This window comes from Bos grunniens, chromosome 26 (assembly GCF_055505025.1).
Source record: "Bos grunniens cultivar Pamir isolate PY7600 chromosome 26, Bosgru_T2T1.0, whole genome shotgun sequence".
NCBI classification, from domain to species: Eukaryota; Metazoa; Chordata; class Mammalia; order Artiodactyla; family Bovidae; genus Bos; species Bos grunniens.
The window spans coordinates 34,202,783-34,226,384 of NC_141190.1; the positions used below are offsets into that span (position 1 = coordinate 34,202,783).

Here is a 23,602-nt window from a genome sequence, read left to right on the forward strand (position 1 = left end):
AAAATAAATAAATAAATAACCAAGCACCACAAGAAAACAAGGTCAAAAATTGCCTGCCACACGTATACTCGATTCTCTGATAAATTGCCTTGCCCACAGATCCTGCTTCCTAGGAACCTATGTTTTGAACCTGTTGACACTGACCCCTGACCTTCACGTCCACTGATAACCAAAGTGGGCATCAGTACCAAAGACAGTCAGCTTTCTGGTTGGCTCATGACTTGCCTTAGTGTTAGTCACTCAGTCATATCCTACTCTTTGTGATCCCATGGACTGTAGCCTGCCAGGCTCCTCGGTTCATGGGATTCTCCAGGCAAGAATACTGGAGTGGGTTGCCATTCCCTTCTCCAGAGGATCTTCCTGACCCAAGGATTGAACATGTCTCCTGCATTGGCAGGCAGATTCTTAACCATCTGAGCCACCAGGAAAGCCCCAAATGACCTGGTACAAATAGATGACCTGGCTGATCGGTTTTCTCTTTCTTCCTCCCTTCCTCCTTCTTACAAATTTGAGCTAATAAATTAGAATAGAATTGGTAGGTTAGTGGTGAAAGCTAAAACCAAAAGCTTATGATGTAGAAGAAGTTGAGAAGACCATGATGGGTCAGGTACAATCTGTTATGGGAGGTACAAAGAGTTATGGGAGAAAACACTGGGTCATCAGAGGAACCAGAGGAAACAATTGAGACCAGATCTTATACAAACAGATCCGTTGAGTTAGCTGGCCATTGAAATAGTGGACCATACAATGAAGGTTCATTAACTCATTGAACAAAAACGCTAGATACACTTCCTTATATTTTTTTCACTCTAGGCTGGTTTGAGAGAATGTAGCTCTGAAGGAGATGAAGAACTTCCTTATAGCCTAGCAGGAGTTCAGAGCTAAAAACAGAACAAAACAAACCCCAAAACCCTCACACATTTCCAGTGAATGGTATGAAAAAGAAGAAACCCCTTATTGACATGCCTTGCAAGAATCTAGAATCACCTCCCATCTCCATCCTCTGTGATGTCCAGCCCTCAGACATCACTGTTCTTGGATCTCTGTGAAACTGAATCATAGGAATCCTTATCTGAGCTCATCTAAGCAGGTCTCTGATGTGTGTGATCAAGAATGAAACCATGCCACAGTCTCCTCTTCCATCCCTTAGCTCAGGAAGTAGTCAATAATTATTGACTTGGGGATCATTTTGCAGCAGTGCAAATTAACTACAGTCAAAAGCCCCCTCCTTGGAACCTTGGGAGCAGGTGATTTTACTGAGATGGAAAGGGAAGAGCTCTGAGTTGCATCTGCTTGCTTCGCCAACTTCAACCCTGATGCAAGATTCTAATCCTGCAGCATCCCATCCATTCAGTACTCAGGTTAGTACAAGTCCTAAGCTATCCTGTGGACTTTGGTCTTTCTAGAAGATGCATTAGAGACATGAGGCTTTTCAGTGGGATGTTTGCCTTGTGCTCTAAGAGGGGGAAGATGGGTTGAGATCAAAGAAGAGCTCCCAAGTAGAACATGCCCAGTGACCACAGACAAGCAGTAGCATCTTGGAATGCAAGAGTGGAGGAGGCTTTGGGTGTCCTCTTTGGGTGCTAAGGCAGAGGCTGTGGTAGGACTGAGGCTGTTATTTCTAATCACATTTCTGCCCTTCCCTTTCTTCTGGACACAAAAAGTAGGGGAAAGGAATTGCCTCTTACCAGATACATGACCTAATTACCTTCAACCCCTACTCCTTCCCATCCTGTTTATGTGATTATGTCATTAAAAAAAACTGTATGATTTATTTATTTTTGGCTGTGCTGGGTCTTCAAGGGATTTTTTTCTAACTGCAGCCCATAGGGGCTACTCTTCATTGTAGGGCACAGGCTTCTCATTGCAGTGGCTTCTCTTCTGTGGAGCATGTGCTTCACACGCTCGGGCTTCAGTAGCTGCAGCACATGAGCTTAGCAGCTGCGGTTCCTCGGCTCTAGAGCACAGGCTCAATAGTTGTGGTGCCTGGGCTTAGTTGCTTCAGGGTATGTGGCATCTTCCGGACCAGAAATCAAATCCTTGTTTCCTGTATTGGCAGGCGGACTGTTTACCTCTGAGCCACCAGGGAAGCCTCTATAATATTGTTTAAATTTGACTTCAAAGAGTTGGGAAGGTTCTACTTGGTTCTGTCTCTGGCTTCAGGAACACAGCACATGGGAAGCCAAGGAGCCCTCTAAGTGGAGGGGCCCCGGGGTTCCCGGCAACTGACTTCCTCGGGGAGAGGTTCTTCCCCAAACACCTGTGTCTTTCGTGTGAGTGTGGAGCCCTGCAGGCACTCCAGGCTGCATGTTGACATAAGAGATTAGGTTACACTGGAATACCCTACTTAAGAGATATTTTGATTGAAAGAACAAACTAAAAATTAATAATGATAATTACACTTCATTTCCTTCACTGAGTTCTATCATTTTTTTGAAGGCGACTTGAGAACAAGAATCTCCCCTTTGTGTACAAATGGAAATGAGATCTGAGGAGAGAGCAAAAACCATGGGTCACAGCTTCTGGCATTTCCCTGTTTGCTGCCTTTATTGCTCTCAGAACAGAGTGCTCACATTTTTCTTTGTTTATGTCACAATTCCTTTATCAGTGGTTTCCTTTCAAAAAAAAAAAATCACGTAATTTTCTTTATCTATTTTTAAAGAGACCAGTAAATTTCTTCCCCCACTCCGACCCCGCCAAATGTAGATGTCTTTAAAAAAATATATATTTTTATTTATTTTGGCCATACTGTGCAGCATAGGGGATCTTAGTTCCCTGAGCAGGGAACGAACCCACACCCCCTGCAGTGGAAGCCTGGAGTCTTAACCACTGGACCACCAGGGAAGCCTTGAGACCAGTAAATTTCTAAACCCGCTTGCAACTCGGCTGACCGTGGAGCTTCCATTCTTGCTAGCCTGGCCCAAACTCAGGTTGGCTTCCAGGCCTTGCTCTTCTGCTGGTCCTGCTAGGCATTTCCACGTGGACAGGGGGCGAAGGGCCAGGCCCACAGGAAGCTACACAAACATTCTGACGCACCATCTTGTAAAATCTCCCAGTGACCCAGGTGGAATGAAAAGTCCAACCTCCTTTCCAGCCTGTATGAAAGAGCCCGGTAGTCAGGGATGGTGACCTGCCGTGCACTGGGAAGCCCCCTCCGGTGACCGGTAAAGGTCCCCTCCTGGAAGAACAGCAGGAGCGGCCAGGGGAAGTGATGGTCTAGCCTCCTGGGTAATCACGGTTGGTGTCCCTTGCCTGCTGCCGGAAGTCCAAGAGGGAACCTTTTCCAACTCTGGCCACCAGGCCACATGGGGCCTGCAAAATCATTCCAACCCTCCCTGAAAGAACATAGAGCAGCCATTGTCGTGTACAATTAGCCTGGGCAAAGCCCCAGAGAACGTATCATTGGATGCCTTCCTGCTGTTCCTGCACAAGAGCATGTGACAGAAATGGTTCCAACTCCTGCCTTGATCATCAGCATTTTCCCAGTTTTCACTATCCATCTCCGCCTTTTAAAAATTATTTATTTATTGTTTTGGGATGCGCTGGGTCTTCGCTGCTGCGCAGGCTACTCTTCATTGCGGTGCGCAGGCTTCCCACTGTGGTGGCTCCTCTTGCTGTGGAGCACAGGCACTAGAGAGCACGGGCTTCAGTTGGTTGCAGCACATAGGCTGAGTAGCTGCAGCTCCAAGGCTCTAGAGCTCAGACTCAGCAGTTGTGGTGCACGGGCTCAGTGACTCCGAGGCATGTGAGATCTTCCTGATCCAGGGATCAAACCCGTGACTCCTGCATTGGCTGGCCAATTCTTTACCACTGAGCCACCGGGAATGCCCCATCTCCTACTTTTAATATCCTTCCTGTCCCAGATTCCTTGGTCACTGAATTTCCTCCCAGAGGCTGCCCAGGAGAGAGTTGTAGTCTCCTGGTGGCCATAGAGGGCAGAGAGAAGCCGAGGAAAGCATCCAATGGTCTCGTATCTGCCAAGGCTCCATGGAAACCACGTCTCAGCTCTGGGTGAGCAAACTAATTTGGCTCTCCTTCCAGGCTTCGCCCTCTTCATCAAATGTCTACTTTGCCCAAGATCACCCTTCAGCCTGATAACAGAATAAGGCCACTGTCTGATTGTCCCCGAGGCCTTTCATTCAAAGCCAAGTCCACTGACATTCTGCCTAACACCTCCCCCAAGGAAGGCCGCAGCTTTCTCTTCACGCCTTTGCAAAACGCAGAGCTCCCTCATAGTCAATGGCCTGCTAGAGCTGGGACATTTCTGTGGGCTTCTCATCAATTACTTCTTATTTTCCAGGTCGGATACTCCCTCTGGAGCAAAATTGAAAGCTGAACTGTGCTCAGAGACTCTGCTGGCAGTGAAAACACCAGAGTGCGAAGTGAAAAATCTATGATCTCCCCACCACCTTCTCCGATGAGTGGGCCTCACCAGCCACAGCAAGGATTCATTTGAGTGTTGTCTTCTCTTGGCATTTTGGGTTGAGTTTTCCAGGACACAAAGGAATGAGATGTTCCAGGATCTCGATCATTTTTATGGCCAGTGGGGAGGTAGATGAGAATAAATAATTGGATCCAGTGTCCTGTGGAACAAATGAAATGGGAAAATACTCACGGTCAAGTTCTGGTTCAAAGTGACTGGCTCTTAGATAAGCAAAAAATTTGGCCTCCCTTAAAATACGCAATGAGGATGGAGCCTCCAGGATTGAGTCTTAAAAGTGAGTCTTTCACAGGTTTCAGGAAGCATTCAGTGCTTCCCATTACCACCCAGCACTCAAGAGACAGTGTCATCTAAAAATCTGAGTTACAAAGTAGGGGCTGAGATTGGAAATAAAATACATACATGAGTTATGCTATGATGAGGGGATTCCTGGGTAATTTTTTCCTTTTCTCTATTTTCCTAGGTTCCTGTATGCCATTAAAAAAAAGACACAGCCCCCTTTCCTTTTTAGAAAGTCAGCCATGCAAACACCGAGTTAAAATTTGGGCATTCATTCTTGAGGCCTTTCTTCTCCTTAAATGCCTCAATCCGTGCATCCTCTCTTCTCTATCTCCGCCTTCTGGCCCTTAGCGCAGGCAGTTGGGGCCATTTCAGTGCTCTTTTGAGCACTGACATCCTCCCCTACGTGGCTTCCCCATGGCTGGACTCTCTCTTCATGCAGTCCACCCTCCAACGGCAGTCAGAGCAACTTTCTAAAATAGAAACCCTGTCACGTCACATTCCTGCTCAACCTCTTCAATAGTTTTTCATTGCCTCCAGGAGACAATTTAAATTCCTTTCCATAACACCCGGGGCTCTTCAGAACGAAACCTGCCAAGCTCTTCCTTGCTCCTTCCCCAGCAGCTCTTCCCCCAACCACTGCTTCTTCAGGCCCCGGGGTCACTCATTCCAGCCAAAAGCCTTTATTCCAGCCATTCCCTTTGCCTGAAATGCCCCCACCTCCCACCAATACAGCCTCCCAGGCTCCACAAAGCCCAAGCATCCTACCCTTGTCCACCCAAGGAAACGCTGCTGGCCATACACATGGCCTTGACACTGACCCTGTCCATGTCACAGCACTGCACACGGGGCTTTGGAGCTGTGCCCCCTGCATTTGTCTCTCTCACTAGACTGTGGGCTCCAGAAGGGCAGGGACCTGGTTTGATTTATTTCTGGATCCTCAGCACATGGCTTCTGCAGCGCCCAGAGCAGGGGAGATGTTCAGTAAATATTGTTGATTTCAGAAAAGGAGGATTAAGTCAAGGAATTAAAATGTGGCTTCCTGCCATACTTGTCATATTATTTAGAACTGTATCATCTACTTCAGCACAATGAAAAATAAAATTTAAAAGAAGCATCCTCTAAAACCTCAAGGAGAGCCAAAATCCATCCAATGCCTATTGGTTCCCAGATTCTAGGCTTTTTCTCTTTCCCCGCTGCTCACCCCCTTATCGGCCCTCTGCTGCCTTCCAAGTGTTTTTGTGTGGAAAACACAAAGAGGTACCTAGAGGAATTTTGCTGTTTTGAGTTTTAGTGTATTTTTGCTCAGGACCTCTGTGGCAAAAGATTATGGGTGTTAATGCTGCCTTAAAGGAGGGTTCCTGTTTTGAAGAGTCTTCTCATAGAGATTCTACTGTGATTACAGAAGCCCTAACTACTTAATAGGAGATATTAACTACTTAATAGGAGATAAGGAAAAACCCAAGCCAAAGTGGTAGAAGCCACTGTCCAATGAAGAATAGCTAGAAATGGAGATAAAACATCTCTGAAATTACAACACGAATCAGAAATAGAGTTTGTGTACATACTGCTGAAAAGTCCGGAGTCTGGATTCCAGCCCATCCAGCCATTTGTGTGGACCTGGGGCTTGTGTGTGTATTAGTCCCTCAGTCATGTCTGACGCGTTGCAACCCCATGGACTGTAGCCCACCAGGCTACTCTGTCTGCGGGATTCTTCAGGCAGGAATACTGGAGTGGGTAGCCATTCCCTTCTCCAGGAGATCTTCCTGACCCAGGGGCTGAACCCTGGTTTTCCCAATTGCAGGCCTAGGGCAAGTCACACAAACTGAGAACCTTAGTTCCCTCAGCGTAAAGTGAGGCGGGATCAGAGTAGGTGTCCTACGAGAGTCTGTGCAAGCGTTTCAGAGGACAGAAATCTGGGACAGTATAAAGGTCAGAATCGGGCCACAGAGGGAGGCCAGGCTCAGCCGGGCTCTGTCACGTTGGGCTCTATGTCCTTCGTTGTCCTTGAGCAGATTCCTTAAGCTCTTTGAGCTTCAGGTTCCCCATCAGAAAGATGGGGCTTATAAAATGGGATATTCAGAGCTGTTCTGGAGAAATAGAAAGTAGCCCATGTGTAGGAAAGGATAGCTCAGATTATTGGGGTCTGAGACCACAGGGCATAGTAATCAGGAAGGCAGACCTATCTGGTTCAAATTCCAGTTCTGCTGGGTTACTCTGGGCCTTGAGCAAGCTCCTCACTTTCTCTGAGCTTCGTTTCTTCCTACTACAAATGGAAACAGCAGTTGTACGGACCTCAAACCGTTGTTGGGAGGGTTTTTTTAAAAAAGCAATGTACACCAATGAATGTAGGGGAAGCACTCAGGATCTGCCCAATGACACCTTCTTCACCCGTCTCAGGGTCTGAGGTGTGCCTGTCCCCACCCCACCACCCCTTCTCAGCTCACTTGCCCTGAGGTCAGAAGAGTCCTTCCTTCCCATCCCTCCAGGGAGGAGAGGGGAGAGGAAAACAAGATCACAGGTGACAGGGGAAGGCCCAAGGTGACCTTGGAGGCATGCAGAAAGCTGGCCTGAAACTCTTCTGCACTTTGAGCCTGCCGTTCACCCCACCTCACCTCCCCACCTCACCTCCCTTGTTTCCGAAGCTGAAAATAGACCGAACCGGTGTGGCCACATTTCAGTGCCACTCAGAGAGCACCCCTAGGGTGTTTTCAAGCCAGCTCTGAGCTCCTTACTAGCTAGGCATTGGTCAGGAGTTATTCATTCGCACCCGGCCTTCAGCAGGTGTGTGGGGAAATGCTTGCCGAGTGAGTGCTTTTCTGCTCAGGCCTGGAACTCTACATGCTCCAAGGGGTCAGACCAATCAGACCTAGGCCTGTGGGACCCTGCCAGCTGTTGGGCAAAGGCTGCGGGGAGGAGCGAGGGATGGCAGGATCACATGATGGGGTAAAATCTGCACTGGGAGTCAGGTGGTGGGTGGTCTAGATCCAGCACCGCCCTTCATTCCAGGTGGTGACCTTGAATGAGTCGCCTCCCCTCTCTGGGTCTTTAACTGGCATCTGATCTTTCTCCATCTTTCAAACTGGCTCTTCTCCACCTCCCAGTGGTGGAGAACATTCTCAGACCTTCCGTGATGTCAAGATGGCTCCCAGTAGCTCCTAACCAGCAAACAGACAACAGCAAACAGAGAAAGCTTCTCTTCCCCATTGCTGGCCAAATGAAAGTGCTGACTTTTTCTTAAAGATGATTTGGTGTCCCCCATTTGTGGGGTCACGGCAAACCAATCCCCGTTCAGGATCCCTTCAGGATGCCTCCCTGTGCTGCAAAGCCTGCAAAGTGGAAACCTACATCCTCAGCCCTTCTCAGCTAGGGTTCTACATGCAAATTAGGTGCCACTCATCTGATGTCCCAGCGTGAGATTTAGAAGGCAGCAGTGAGCTGGGTACCATTCTCTTGCTGCTTCAGGTGTGGCTCCTGGTCAAGTCCTACGTAGAGTCTCCAGCTTGTGGGCGTCCAGAAGCTTCTGAAGCCTGATTGCAGCCTCTGGGTGTATTCTTGAATGGGATGGCAGGGTGGAGGTGGTGCTCCTCTCTCTCCACCTTGATCCCTGGTGGGCAAAAAGCATCTTTCCTGGAGACCCAGCCAGAGCTTTTCTGGTGATTTCATGAGTGTCTATTTCCCAGCATTAAATATCTTTCTGTTTAAAAACTGCTGAGTCATCCCTGCTCCCTGTGCCTGACTCCTGACCAAGGCCCCATCCCTGGCCCAGTCCCTGGACCAGAGGGAAAGGAACATGCCGACGGCCTGAGCCTTGGGCACATTCTGACCCACAGAGTCTGGGTTAGTCATCCCTGCCAAGAGATACAGACTAAGAGGAATCATTTCCTGAAATTGCTAATATTTTAATACTGCTAAATTACTCTAATGATAATTAACATAATTATCAAGGGAAAGTGGGGGATGGAGATGGGGCAACCAAAAGCCACAAATGCCCACGCCGCCTCCCAAGCCAGGTGTCGGGGAAGGAGCCCTGGCAGACATAAATGGAGCAGTGGAAGGCATCAGGATTCTGTCCAGGCCAAAACTGTGATGAAGTCACTGACCGTACTGTCCTGAGGTCCCCTCCATCCCGCTTCCCGTTCCCTGTGTCCAGCCCCTGACCCTCTGTGCTCCGCTTCTCGCCTGCAACAGAAGACCACCCTGGGTTCCTGCACTCACCAAGAGCCAGGCTGCCTGGGAGCTCACCTGGGATAGGCTGGCCCTCGATTGATGACTGGCTGGTGGAGGGAAATGAAAGACCAGTTCTCCTGCCTCAGGTGTGGACTGACTCTGAGGCATTAATTTACACTGCAGGGCTCCCCCAGGGGACCTGGCTGAGGCTAGGACTTGACCTGAGAGCTTATCTGTACTTGACATTTCCTCTTTCTTGTCCTGCTCCCCCAGTCCCTGGGAAGACTTTTAATAAATCATTTGCATACATGGCCTTATCTCTGGGCCTGCTTCCGGAGAAATCAGGACATATCGAAATAGCCAGAGGTGTACACAGCCAGTGAGAATCCTGCCGTCTGCTCTGGCCCACCTGGAAGGTGACATCGTTAATAGAGATGAGTCCCACCTCTGAGCTGCGACTCTGGATGCAAACTGGTTTCCTCTTTTTAAAAAAGGAAATCATTACATGGGGAAGTTTTATAATGCCTGCTTTGTCCTTAGATTAAAGCCATGCAAACCTAAGAGAATATCAATTAATCTTGGTTTTATTTTTACTGCTCCTTGATAACAAAAATTACTAAAAATTACCAGAAGTGTTCACTTATAATCCAAGTTCTTAAATAAATACTTGAGGAAAGAACACTTTCATTAGCTTAAAAAAAAAAACACTCTGGTGGAAAGAGGCAAGCCATAGGGAGTAGCAGATGGCAGGATGAATGGGTGGAGGGGGCACAGGGAGATTCCTTTCCACTCTGCGGCTGCTGGACAAACTAAGGCATTGTGGGACCGTGGGACCTCTCTGAATCCACTTCCTCATCTATTGAAATGATTGCCTCCTGGGTCCTGTCCAGTTCCAAAGTTCTCTATCTCTTCTAGGAAGGATGTCCACACTGCTACAGAAGTTTTAATACTGAATTTTATTTTTTCATAGAAACCAGAGGGGAGTAGAAGCAATTTATTTTATTAAGTGTTCTTTTACTTTTCTGAGAAGTTAACAAATTCACTGCACTACAGATCTATAAAGACTAAAGGCTGACCTCACAGCTTCCAAAACAGCTCCTGATCTCGGCCAAGATGAGCACTGGGAATCTCCTTGAGCAGTAGTTCAAATGTCCAAATCACTATCATCTTTGTCTTGGGCCCCTGCGACCCACAGTCTCGCCACATCCCACTGGGAAGGACCATTACTGGGGAGACAGCTGTATTGCAAGAAAGCCTTTGTTTGCCAAAAGAGAAAGTTGGGTAATTACAGTTCCAGGACTTCATGTAGGTGGCTTCTTCAAATGATTTCATTTATTTGCTGCTTGATGTAAAAGAAGCCTCATTTATGTCGTTTCTTTTTCTCACAGGGAGGTTAAGAGCTCAGTGTAACTAACGGACTACATATGTCACTGACTTTGATAGTTCCAGGCAACTAAATGCTAAAGCAATGTGATGATTTTGTGTCATAAAAAGCATTCACTTTTACTGAGAATGGAAGATCAACTAATCAGGTGTCCATTCAGAAAATAATGTAGTTGCTGAAAGGCATTTGTTGAGAAAGGGAGGAAGGAAGGAAGGACAGAAGGAAGGGAAAAAGGACGAGAAAGAGGAAGCAAAGAGAGAAGGAAGGATAGAAAGGCAGAAAGCCAAATTTATAAATGCTGTTGAATTTTTAACCCCAGTAGACTAGCCAGCTGTGTCCAATAGAAATATGTCGGCAGAGACTATCTTCATGGATCACCAAATATCCCTAAGTTACAGTGTCTGGCATGAGGTGATTATTCTATGAATATTAATGCAAGAACACATGCATGAATAAACTCAAGTCATATTTATTATCTACAGCATTATATTAAGCACTACATTAAATATTAAAGAAATGTAAATACTTTTTGAGTAAATGAATGAGCAAATGAAGGAATGAGATCATATCCAACATGCCCTTCTAATCTATTTATATAATGGGGGGGTGGTTCATAATCTAGGACTTAGTATTTTCAGTATGCTAAAACAAAACCACTGTCACTAAAATATTTATTTAAAATAAACTAACAGCCTGTTTTTTTGCCTAGAAAATTTTCATATTTTTTTTGTCATGGTTCTTTATAACTAGAGCTTAGGATCATTCTCTTTTATTGAGCATAGAGATGCTTATATAACAGCAGATGGAGTCTTTGTTGACACATTGCATCATCCCTTCAGAATATCTGATAATCTGCAAGAAAAAGAGATAGCAAGAAACATACACAAAATCATAAGAAATGCTTGTGTTCAAAATAATACTGTTCAGGAAAAAAAAAAAGAGAAATATAATGTGAGTCACATGTGTAATTTGAAAGTATCTAGTAATCATCTTTAAAAGGTAAAAAACCAAAACAGCCCTCCAATAAACTCATTTGTTGTTGTCTCTATTTGGACAGCTTCTTCTCCCAGGCTCCCAGGTCAGACCTGGCTCCTCCATTCAAGACACATATTCCCAGCTGCCAGAAAGACTTCTCCACCTAGCACTCCTCAGCACCTAAGACCAAATGTTCAAGACCAGCCCTAATCTCTCCTCTTACCCATGCTAGCTTTCTTTCCTGACATCCCAGTTTTTGTCCGTGTCAGCATTACCATTGAACAAATATTTAATGAGCATTTACTCTGTTCCAGCTGCGGGGATACAGCAGTGAACAAGCCAGATGAAGATAAACAATCGAACATAATCAATAAGTAACGTGCATACTACGTCAGAAAGTAATATTTGGTACGGAGAAGAACATAGTAAAATAAGGGGGATGGGGGGCCCAACAAAGAGGTGACCTTGGGACAAAGCCTTGGAGGAGGAGAGAGAGTGAACCCTGCACATATCTGGGGAGGAGTTTCCAAGCCAAGAGAGAAGTCCTCATGGCTGAATGTGTCCAGTATTTGATGTTTAGAGAAACCAGCAGAGTGAACAAGGCGGGAGATAAGAAGGAAATGAAATCAGAAGGAGAGGAGAGTCTAGAATGACAGGCTGCCCAGGCCATGGTGAGGGCTTTGGTCACCCAGGCTTGGAATGTAGGTCTGATCTCTTTCCTTTGTCTCTCCATTCACCCAGTCTTTGGGGCTGACCCTCTTTTTCGTGGTTGTTAGATCATGTTTTATTTTGCATATGTGTGTGTTTTTAATTAACTTTTTAAGATTTTTATTGGAATACAGTTGATTTACAGTGTTGGGGAGGCTGACTCTCTTGATCCACCCCATGCTTCATTTTATCCAGTCCCCACCACCCTACCCTTGGTAGGTTACTCTCCCTAAAGCACAGCTGTGGTCATGTCCTCCTGCACAGCCTGGCCCAAGCACCTCTGAAATAAGGTTTAAAGCCTCAGGTGAATCACTTAGGGTCCCCTCCATAATCAGCCATTCCCTGCTCACCCACACACGGCTACCCCTTGTTCCAGCTACATTGGATTCCTTGCAATTCCCTTTGCATGCTATGTGAATTCCCTAGCCCCTGTCATTCCCTCCATTTGAAATACACTGAGTTGCTACTCAGTTCAATGAGTAAACACAGTTATCTTCCATGAAGATCTCCCTTAAACAGACTCACTCCCACCTGGTAATTTCTTCTTTGGATTCTCGTACCATTTTGCATTTGTCCTTGCTAGCACATCTGCCACATTTGGACTTGGGTTATAGTTATGCTTGGCTTATTTCCTTTCCTAAATTTGTCCAGGGAACTTCCTTTTATGCTTGTGCAGATCTCCTAATTCCTAGGGCTATGCCTTCCACAGATGGGATATCAAGCAACTGTTGACTCTCCTAGTGGATGGATGAATGACTGAATTGCAGTAATATAGCTAGCTGCTGTGTTATATTGTTGGGTGAGGTTGGCAGAATTAAACATTGTCTTTCTTTCCTCTAATCTATGGGAACTTGAATAGGATTCGTATCCTGCTGTTGTGTGAAAAATGTATAAATTTTAATTATGCTGAATTGGTTCATAGTGCTTTTCAGGTCTACTACATCCTCTGACTTTTCTGTCTATCCATTCTATTAATTTTTGAGAGTTTGTTATTAAAACTCCAACTAAAAATCTTAAAGTATCTACTTAAAAAGATAATTGTTCATGATGATGTGTGACAGAAACCAATACAATATTATAAAGAATATCATTATACTTTAAGAATGAATTTTTAAAAATAATTATAATATATAGTGGAACTACATGTAAATTTGTTTTGTATTTTCCAAGTCACCTGCAAATGTGTTATCATATTTCATAATTTAAAAAATAAAGAGAGAAATCTTTGTAATATCTATTTTATTATTTAATTAAAATATTTATGTAATTTTAAAAAATCACTATAGTTCATGCTGGGTTGGTCATGAATGATCAGGTAAGCAACTTAGTTTCTCTGAGCCTGTTTCCTCAGCTATAAGGCAGGGACAGGATTCTTACTTTATAGAGTCTCAATGAGAATTCATATTCATATGAGATTGTGTATGTCACATATCAGGTATCTAGCCTGGCACATAGTAGGTACTCAGTTAAAGAAAGGATAATGATGATGGTGATGATGGTAACAATGGTGATGGTGATGGTGTAGTCGCGGTAACAGCGATGGCAAAAATTATGACTTTCAACCAGCTAAAAATGAAGTGCTAAAAAGAGAAGGTTCTGCCTGGGTGGTTGAGGGACCACAGCTCTCAATGTCAGATAACTGACTTTTCCCTTCATCGGATGCTGTTTACAAAAGCAAAGGTCATCTGATATATTCGTAGAAGGCTCTAGGCATATCAGCTATTTATTCCCATATTTGAGACTTTGAAACAGATACATTTCATACTGGGGCTACAAATGATTAAAAGGAGAAAAACCCAGTTAGTGTGGTTGTTAGCTGTGATGAACTCTGTAAAAATGGTTTATTGGAGGCACGTACAGTTGTTGTTTTTTTTAAAGGAGCAAATCTTTCTTATAATAATTTTGTAGCTTTCATCTTTATATTATAAAATAATTCATGTTTATCATAGAAAATTTGCAAAAAACCCAATAAGACAATAAAATAACTCATAATTCCACTGTTTTGTTTAGAAACAAAAGCTGTGTACGCTTTGAGGTGTATTTCTCTGATCTGTCTTATTTTTTCCTTTTAGAACTGAAAATTTGGGTGGCTTCTTCGTCACTAACCAGTGATTTTATTTTCATGCCTTTTAAAAATAGAAATGAAAGCCTAGCAGACAGTTTTAGAAGAAATGAAAGTAAGGTATATAGAAGTTTTAAATGTAGACTAAATACCAGTGGTTTCCCATGCAGATAATTCCACAGGAGCCAGGCAAGGGCTTGGTTGAGGCCACGTCAACCTACTTCTAATTTGGCTAATACCCAAATTCCTGGTCAGGCCTTTATAGGAGAGCCCCTATAGTGCGCTGTGCTGTTCACTCTTTCTTCTTTCTTTCATCCATGAGGATGGAAATACCCTCATGGGTTTGATGGGCCTTTTGGTCATGGGAGGAGGTGGGGTGCCCAGCCATAGTCTTCCTGGAAAGGGGGACTTCAGAAAGCACTGAGGCAAAATAAAGTGGGTGCGACAGGAAGATTTCAGGGGAGCCTAAGGAGGGAGAGGCGGGGCTGGGAATAAGAGTCATGGGGGAGAAGCTGGGAGGGATAAGACCAGTTCTGGGGAACAAAAGGGATCCAGCAGCAGAGCAGGAGACCAAGAGCCTGAAAAGGAAAGTTGGGCATAGGTCAGGACTGAAATATTCTATCGGACTCCACCCCACCACTCTTCAGCCCACAGGAAAGTCGGCCAAGTGCCACAATCTTGTGATAGCGTGTCTCACGGGAAGGGAGCTGCGGTCAGCTCTTGGGTGGGTGAGGGAGAGAGGCCGAGGCGAGAGACGGTCCAGGAGGGTGGCTGCTGAGTTCAGCAGGTCTGAACCGGGGAAATCTCTGAGGCAGGGGCTGGTGAGCAGATTGCAAGGCTCCACCAGGGACCTACAGCAACCTTGGCGTGGATGCAAAATGGTTCCTGTATGTGCGGTGGGACTGAGAGCATCATATACTGAAAAGTTGGAAGGACGGAGCCCAGAGGCTGGGAGGTTCGGAGACAACTTGTTGCCATCCCCTGGCTTACATAAGACTCATCTCCATTGACAGAGCCATCTCTGGCTTTCGGATAAGTGAATTTTTAGTCCGTGGCAGCTACCAGCACATGACTGAGTTGTAGTCACAATGTTTTAAAACACCCCTGGAGATTCCTGGCCGAAAAGTGAAAACTGTCACTAGAAAATGACAAATGAACCGGAATAGCCAGGCTTGGATGACCTCCACCAGCCGCCCAGGCTGCTTCCCATGATAACGAAGCCCTCCCCGTGCAGAGACAGAGGTCCTGGTTACCCCACAAGACTTCTGTTCCGGGAGCCCACCCACTCTCGGGAGGAGGGGTTCTTTTCAAAGAAACCTACCTGGGTTGGACAATGGGGTTCTCTGGGTCACTGCAGAGTGGTGCGGTGAGGGAAAATAAATGATCCAAGTATTTGGAGAGAACGATTTCAGAGAAAAATTATACTTAAAAAAACAGATGGTTCCTTTGTTTCCAATAGTTGCCTATAAATTCTCTATTTTTCTGTTCTGCGGAATTGAAATTGATTGAAAAGGACATTCTTTTATCATGAGTCAGTTGACAAGAAAATTGAGAAAACAAAACAATGAGTGCCAGCTTTTTTTTTTTCCTCTCTCTTTTCAGACAAGAAAGTCCAGAGGTTCAGGTAAGAAAAGAGAAAGAAGGTCGTCAGTGGTGGTTTTTAGCTGCTGTCCGTGGTCGCCTTTCTGAAGCTGCTGTGCAGATGCCTGGACACACACGTCCCTCCAGGGGCCTCACATCTGGAATTCTGGAGTTGTCCCTCTGGTGCTCCACGAAAAACAGCAAAAAACCAACTTTGGTTTCGAACCCAACATGGTTTCACAGACTTTTCCAGACTTGGGCTGTGGAAAACTGCCGCTCTTGGCTTGAAATTCAGTTTAGCAAGTGGTATGTTTCAGGGGAACTGGTGGATCTGAAGATTAATTTGTCTCTGCTGCCTCCTGAGGCTCCCCCATCAGCTGCTTGGCTCCCAGAACCACCAGTCTGAGTGTCGCAATGCACTCCAGGGGCGAGGAGGAATGCGGCACAAATGTCGTCAGTGAGAACAGCCCACTGTCTGGGTGTCTTCTGGTCTGTGCGTTTTCTCCCGTTTTCACCGTATCATGTATACAAAGAAGGTGATAGGAGACACTTGTGTCTTTCACCGGTCACAAAATGCCTCCTTGTCCTGTAGACCTGGATGGGGTGTCTCTTTGGGGTAGCTGTGTCTTCCTTCTTCTCCCAGCCACGTGACCCCCCTGAGATGCTTTACACCAGGTCTGCTGATGAGTGTGCAACAGGAGGTTGCAGTGACAGGTAGGGTACCAGCTGACCAGCTACCGGAGCTTGAATCATTTCTCCAAATAATAGGCATATGAGAGAAAGGTTGCTGGTCTCTAAACGTGGTGAATTGGTTTAGTAAAGAGTCCTCTTCCTGCTTTTAAGTACTGCTGAGTCCCAAAGGATGTTCAACTGTCCACACATGACTTTTAGAAATGGGATGGAATTTTGGGTGGGGGTGGGGAGAGCAGTGCATAGAATTAAACTATTGAATTTGGGGTTTCCCTGGTAGCTCAAATGGTGAAGAATCCACCAGCGATGTGGGAGACCTGGGTTCAACCCCTGGGTTGAGAAGAACCGCTGGAGGAGAGCAAGGCAACCCACTCTAGTATTCTTGCATGGAGAATCCCCATAGACAGAGAAGCCTGGAGGGCTGCATTTCATGGGGTCGAAAAGCATCGGACACTCCTGAAGTGACTAAGCACAGCACATGTACAATGGTTGGCACATATACAGTGGTTGTATTTTTTCCAATGGACAATCCTGAGATCCATAGTCTTTGGCTGATCATTAAGGTGCTCTGGGGAAACAATAATAATAATAATATATAATAATAATGTTATTAATATTAAATAATATTATATATTATTATAGAGTTAGCAAATGTTCCATGCAAAACGAGGGCCACAGATTGGTGGATGTTCATTGTAGGCAAATTCAGGTAAGCTTTCATGGGGGACATGGGTTTCTCAGTTGGCACAGCAGTAAAGAATCCGGGTGCCAATGCAGGAGATATAAGAGGTGTGGGTTTGATCCGTGGGTGGGGAAGATTCTCTGGAGCAGGGCATGGCAACCCACTCCAGTATTGTTGCCTGGAAAATCCCATGGACAGAGGACGCTGGCGGGCTACAGTCCATGCTCTATCAAACAGTCAGACACAACTGAAGCGACTTAGCCCGTGCACAGCACATAGAATAATGCTAATAACCTTCCTAGGTGTTCTTTCCATTTTTCTCAAGTCTCCAATAAGACTCTGGACAGGAATAGTGGTGCAGACACTGTGGACATGGCGGGAGGGAGGATGAGATGAACTGGGAGACTGGGGTTGACATACTGCGCTGCCAAGTGTGAAGCAGGTGCCCAGTGGGAGGATGAGATGAACTGGGAGACTGGGGTTGACATGTTGCACTGCCAGGTGTGAAATAGGTGCCCAGTGGACATGGCGGGAGGGAGGATGAGATGAACTGGGAGACTGGGGTTGACATGCTGCACTGCCAGGTGTGAAATAGGTGCCCAGTGGACATGGCGGGAGGGAGGATGAGATGAACTGGGAGACTGGGGTTGACATGCTGCACTGCCAGGTGTGAAATAGGTGCCCAGTGGGAGGATGAGATGAACTGGGAGACTGGGGTTGACATGCTGCACTGCCAGGTGTGAAATAGGTGCCCAGTGGACATGGCGGGAGGGAGGATGAGATGAACTGGGAGACTGGCGTTGACATGCTGCACTGCCAAGTGTGAAATAGGTGCCCAGTGGACATGGCGGGAGGGAGGATGAGATGAACTGGGAGATTGGGGTTGACATACCGTGCTGCCAAGTGTGAAGTAGGTGCCCAGTGGACATGGCGGGAGGGAGGATGAGATGAACTGGGAGACTGGGGTTGACATACTGCACTGCCAGGTGTGAAATAGGTGCCCAGTGGACATGGTGGGAGGAAGGATGAGATGAACTGGGAGACTGGGGTTGACATACTGCGCTGCCAAGTGTGAAGTAGGTGCCCAGTGAACATGGCGGGAGGGAGGATGAGATGAACTGGGAGACTGGGGTTGACATACTGCGCTGCCAAGTGTGAAGTAGGTGCCCAGTGGACATGGCGGGAGGGAGGATGAGATGAACTGGGAGACTGGGGTTGACATGCTGCACTGCCAGGTGTGAAGTAGGTGCCCAGTGGGAGGATGAGATGAACTGGGAGACTGGGGTTGACATGCTGCACTGCCAGGTGTGAAATAGGTGCCCAGTGGGAGGATGAGATGAACTGGGAGACTGGCGTTGACATACTGCACTGCCAAGTGTGAGATAGGTGCCCAGTGGGAAGCTGCTGTGCAGCGCAGGGCGCTCAGCTTGGGGCTCTGCGATGACCTAGACGGCTGGGGTGGGGAGGGGGTGGGAGGGGGTTCAAGAGCGAGGGCATATACGTATACATACAGCTGATTAATTTCATTGTACAGTAGAAATGAACACATTACAAAGCAATTATATTCTGATTTAAAAAAACAATAAGGGCAGATATGTGCCGATTGTAACCCCAGCATCAGATTCAGGGTCCTCCCTGCAGAAGATCTCAAAATAACCTAATTATGTAGAAAGTTCCATTTATGTAAGGAACTGAGGACAAGTATCTTGCAGTAGGAAATGACAAGGACAGCAGTTCTGTTCAGAAAACACTTGCTGATGTCTTCCTGGGGTCATGGCTAAAAGCGACTGTCACAGAAAAGTGAAAGTCACTCAGTCGTTTTCGACTCTTTGCAACCCCATGGACTGTAGCCTGCCACGCTCCTCTGTCCATGGAATTCTCCAGGCAAGAATATTGGAGTGGATTGCCATTCCCTTCTCCAGGGGATCTTCCCAATTGAGGGATCAAACCTGGGCCTCTTGCACTGCAGGCAGATTCTTTACCATCTGAGCCACCAGGAAAGCCTCCTAAAAGGAATTCCTAATTCCAGAGGTAAAGGCCATTGTACTGGCCACTTGACTGTCTTCAGTGTGACCCAGAGGCATGGATACAGGGAGTGGAGAAAATCTGAGAAGCCATAGGAATTGGGGCTGCAGAAGTGTAGCCTATCCCTGGGTTATGGAGAGGAAAATATTGATACACCAAAGCCAGCTGTTATATACTCAGCAAAATTGCAGGATTTTGAGAGTCAGTTGTTAAGTGACTGGTACCTTAAGACTGGCTGTGGTAAGAGTATTTACATCATGCAAATCAGCAAACACAACAAATCAGGTTCCTCCCATCCTATGCAGAAGAGCTGCTTTACCAGAACACGGCTGCGAACCTGACCATTTGTGAACAGGCAAGAGTAAGTTTTTAGAAAAAGCTTCAAACTGACTGTGACCTTGACAGGACTTATTATTCAAAGCACCAACCTCTGCCAAAAGCAGCCCCTATGGTTCTCAGACCAAAGGTTGGAAATTACCTGTAGCTGAGAATCCTGGTCATTTCTGGGTTCTTGTTACCTATATCTGTCCACCTGAAACCACTTAAGAGTCACAGCAATAGGCACACACATATAATCTGAATGTTGAATTTATAGACTTCTTTTATTATGAACCCACAGAGCACTGCGTATGAATTAGGTCAGCCGTGGTTCCTACCGGTGATGGTGTTAAGTCACTTCCAGTCACATCCTGTGACCCCATGGACTGTAGCCCGCCAGGCTCCTCTATCCATGGGATTCTCCAGGCAAGAACACTGGAGTGGGTTGCCATGCCCTCCTCCAGGGGATCTTCCCGACCCAAGGCTCGAACTCTCATCTCTAACAGTCTCCTGCATTGGCAGGTGGGTTCTTTACAACGAGCCCCACCTGGGAAGCCTTGTGGTTCCTATTAGTGGCCCCCCAACTTGAAACAAGCAGAACCAGAGTAACTACAGGTGGCCTGAGTCCCCTCACATGACACTTTCTTCTTGGACATTTGCTGCCGTTATTTGCTCTCCTCTGTAATTAATGTTTCTCTGGCTGGCATCCCTGGCATTCAATACTGTTATACTCTGATCACACCCAAATCCAGCTATGATCTCTTCCCTGAGCTCCAGACTCACATCCAACTCTCTCCTTGACATCTCCACTAGGAAGTCCAATGGGTGTCTCAAACCTTAGGTTAGAGGTTAGATTGGCTCATGTCACTTCTCTGCTCTGGAGGCTTCGCATCTCATGCCAAGTAGAAATCCCCAAAATGGTCTGATCTGTGTGCCCAGCCAATCACTTTCCTGTTCTCCTCTCTCCCTGCTCTCCCCACTGCCATGCTGGCCTCTTTGCTGTTTCTGAAACACGGCAGACAGGCTCAACCTTAGGAGAACTTGCTATTCCATCTGCCTGGAAAGTTCTTTTATGGGATGTCCACGTGACTCTCTCCCTCACTTCCTCAAGTCTTTACCAAAGGCCCCATGTTAAACAAGCCTCCTAATTTTACATCCTTCACACTCCCTATCCCCTCCCCAATCCCTACTTCCCATCACTTCTCAACACGCTATATCATACTGACTTGCCTGTTTGCTGTTTTTTCTCTCCCACTAGAATGTAAGCTCCCTGAGGGCAAGGCTTTTAGTCCAGTTTGTTCAGTGTTGTATTCCTAAGACAGTGCCCAGCACATGGCAGGGGCTCAGTAGATACTTGCTGAATAAATAAATGAAAATCTGGGCCTCTCTCTTCAAACCTGCTCCTCTCCAGTCTCCACTCTGCCAATGGGCCCCCACCATTTCACTCCATATTTCAGGCTAAAACCCTGAACCACCCTCATCTTGCACATCCAACCCACTGACAAGTGCTGACAGCTTGACCCTCAAAATACATTTTGAGTCTGACAACTTGCCCCCACTTCTTTGCAAACATCATAGTCCAAACTATCCCCAGCTAGACAACGGTGATCACTTTCTACCTGGGCTTCCCACCTCCCATAGTCCTCATGCCCACCCCTTCACACACACACACTTTGCCAGCGTGATCTTTAAAACATGTCCAATTGAACACCTGACTCCTCCACTGAGAACTCCCAAAGGCTTCTCACCACATTTAAAACACAATCCATTCTATTGACCTGGCCACTGCTGACTTTTCCAGACTCATCTCTGACCCTCTCAATTATTCTCCTTCCTTCAACAGCAAGTCCTAAGGGCCTGCTCAGGGATGGAGCTGTGCATGGTGTTTGGGACACATCGTGGTTGGAAAAATACTTATGCTCTTGTGGAACTTCCGTTCTACTGATGGGAAATAAACAGCAAGCAATAAGCATGGTAATAATAATAATTGAGTAGGCGTTTCCCTCATAGCTCAGTTGGTAAAGAATCCGCCTGCAATGCAGGAGACTCTGGTTCGATTCTGAGTCGGGAAGATCTGCTGGAGAAGGGATAGGCTACCCACTCCAGTATTCTAGGGCTCCCCTTGTGGCTCAGCTGGTCAAGAATCTGCCTGCAATTCAGGAGACCTGGGTTCGATCCCTGAATTGGGAAGATCCCCTGGAGAAAGGAAAGGCTTCCCACTCCAGTATTCTGGCCTGGAGAATTTCACAGAATGTATAGTCCATGGGGTCGCAAACAATCGGACATGACTGAGTGACTTTCACTTTCATATAATAAGGTGGGCCTTCCCCGGTGGTTCAGTCAGTAAAGAATCTGCCTGCAATGCAGGAGACCCAGGTTTGAACCCTGGGTCAGGAAGATCCCTTGGAGAAAGGAATGACTACCCACTCCAGTATTCTTGCCTGAAGAATCCTATGGACAGAGGATCCTGGCAGGCGTGTGGCAAAGAGTCAGACACAATTGAGCAACTAAACACTCACACATATACGAAGGTGATGAGTGGGAATTCCCTGGTAGTCCAGTAGTTGGGACTCTGTGCTTCCACTTCAAGGGCATGGGTTCAATCCCTGGTCAGGGAACTAAGATCTTGCATGGTGTAGAGTGAGGCAAAAAAAAAAAAAAGAAGGTGATGAGTGCTATGGAAAGTAAAGAGACATTAGAGAGGATTTAGAAGGGTTGTGTTTGGCCCAGCAGAAACTGGCTGCAATGTTAGGTAGGTCGTCACTGATGGGACAGGACCTAAACAAAGATGAGGAAGACAAACCACCCTGGTCATCCTGTGTTTCCAGCAGGTCATCCTGTGTTTCGTACTGTGTCAGCTCAGTTAAGCTGAATGTCTGTCTTAGACGAGCGTAGCTGCATGCATAGTTCTGGGTTAGCACGGCCCACGGTCCTAAGTGTGGTTTGGAGGCAGTAGTATTTTTTGCTAGGAAAGTAGGCTACGAGGTGCAGGCATAGCTCGCTCCAGACCATGCTTCTCTGCTGGCTCTGCTTTGTTAGCCAGAGGCTGAGCCCCAGTTCCTTCAGTTCCCACAGGGTCTCTTCCTTCAGCAACTCCAGCTCCTGGCCAGGGGAACACCTAGCCCTGTGACCAAGGGCGCTGAGGATGGAGGCTTAAAGGCATCGAGAGACCAGTCAGATTCCAACTCATTCTTGCACTCCCTGCTGGTCCTTCCTTCCCTCTCATCACACCACACCATTCCCAACTGCCTGCCTCACTGACTTTAGGATGGATCACAGGATATAGGAGCAACAACCTCACACCAGCTAGTTACTGGCTGCCAGGGTTCTGTGAGGCTAAATCCCTCAGTAACAAATGAATGAACTAAAGAAGTTTTTATAGGATTTATTACAAGGATAATACATTTTATTATACTTACTATTAACGTATACACAATGGCTGGCTCTTTATCTTTTAATCTATGCTCTTATGTCACCACCTTATAAAAATCTTACCTAAGTATCTAAGACAGAAGTTTCTGTACTCACTCCATATCCCCTCACCTGTTCTTTTATGGCATATATAACTCTGAACTTTTTCTTAGAAATTTATTTGATTACTTACTAAACAGGGCTCACCCTATTCATCACTCTGTCTCCAGTGCCTAGAACACAGACTGCACATGGTAGGAATTTTTTAAAAAATGATTGAATAAATGTGTCTGATGTCTTTTATTTTTGGTGTCTATGAACACATTTCCAAATACCAAATTAAGCTATAATGGTTTCACTTACCGGAGTTTTGGGGCTTCCTAGTTGGTGCTAGTGGTAAAGAATCTGCCTGCCAATCCTGCCTGCCAATGCAGGCGGAGAAGGCAACGGCGCCCCACTCCAGTACTCTTGCCTGGAAAATCCCATGGACAGAGGAGCCTGGAAGGCTGCTGTCCATGGGGTCGCTAAGAGTTGGACACGACTGAGCGACTTCACTTTAACTTTTCACTTTCATGCATTGGAGAAGGAAATGGCAACCCACTCCAGTGTTCTTGCCTAGAGAATCCCAGGGACGGGGGAGCCTGTTGGGCTGCCATCTCTGGGGTCGCACAGAGTCGGACACGACTGAAGTGACTTAGCAGCAGCAGCAGCAGCCAATGCAGGAGACATGAAACCCGGGTTTGATCCCGGGATTGGCAAAATCCCCTGGAGGAGGGCATAGCAAACAACTCCAGTATTCTGGCCTGGAGAATCCCATGGACAGAGAAGCCTGGAAGACTATAGTCCATGGGATCACAAAGAGTCAGACATGACTGA

General features: G+C 46.4%; 2 long non-coding RNA genes across 2 annotated transcripts; both read right to left on the reverse strand.

Moving 5' to 3' along the window:
• Positions 1-462: 462 nt before the first annotated feature.
• LOC147344359 (uncharacterized) lies at positions 463-8,995 on the reverse strand. The gene is made up of 3 exons (XR_015155352.1): positions 8,939-8,995; positions 8,167-8,327; positions 463-4,583 (listed from the first exon to the last, which is right to left on the reverse strand). It is a non-coding gene; the product is annotated as an uncharacterized LOC147344359 (long non-coding RNA).
• An 832-nt stretch (positions 8,996-9,827) lies between these two features.
• Positions 9,828-23,551, reverse strand: LOC147344360 (uncharacterized). The gene is made up of 3 exons (XR_015155353.1): positions 21,835-23,551; positions 15,341-16,858; positions 9,828-14,597 (listed from the first exon to the last, which is right to left on the reverse strand). It is a non-coding gene; the product is annotated as an uncharacterized LOC147344360 (long non-coding RNA).
• Positions 23,552-23,602: the final 51 nt, after the last annotated feature.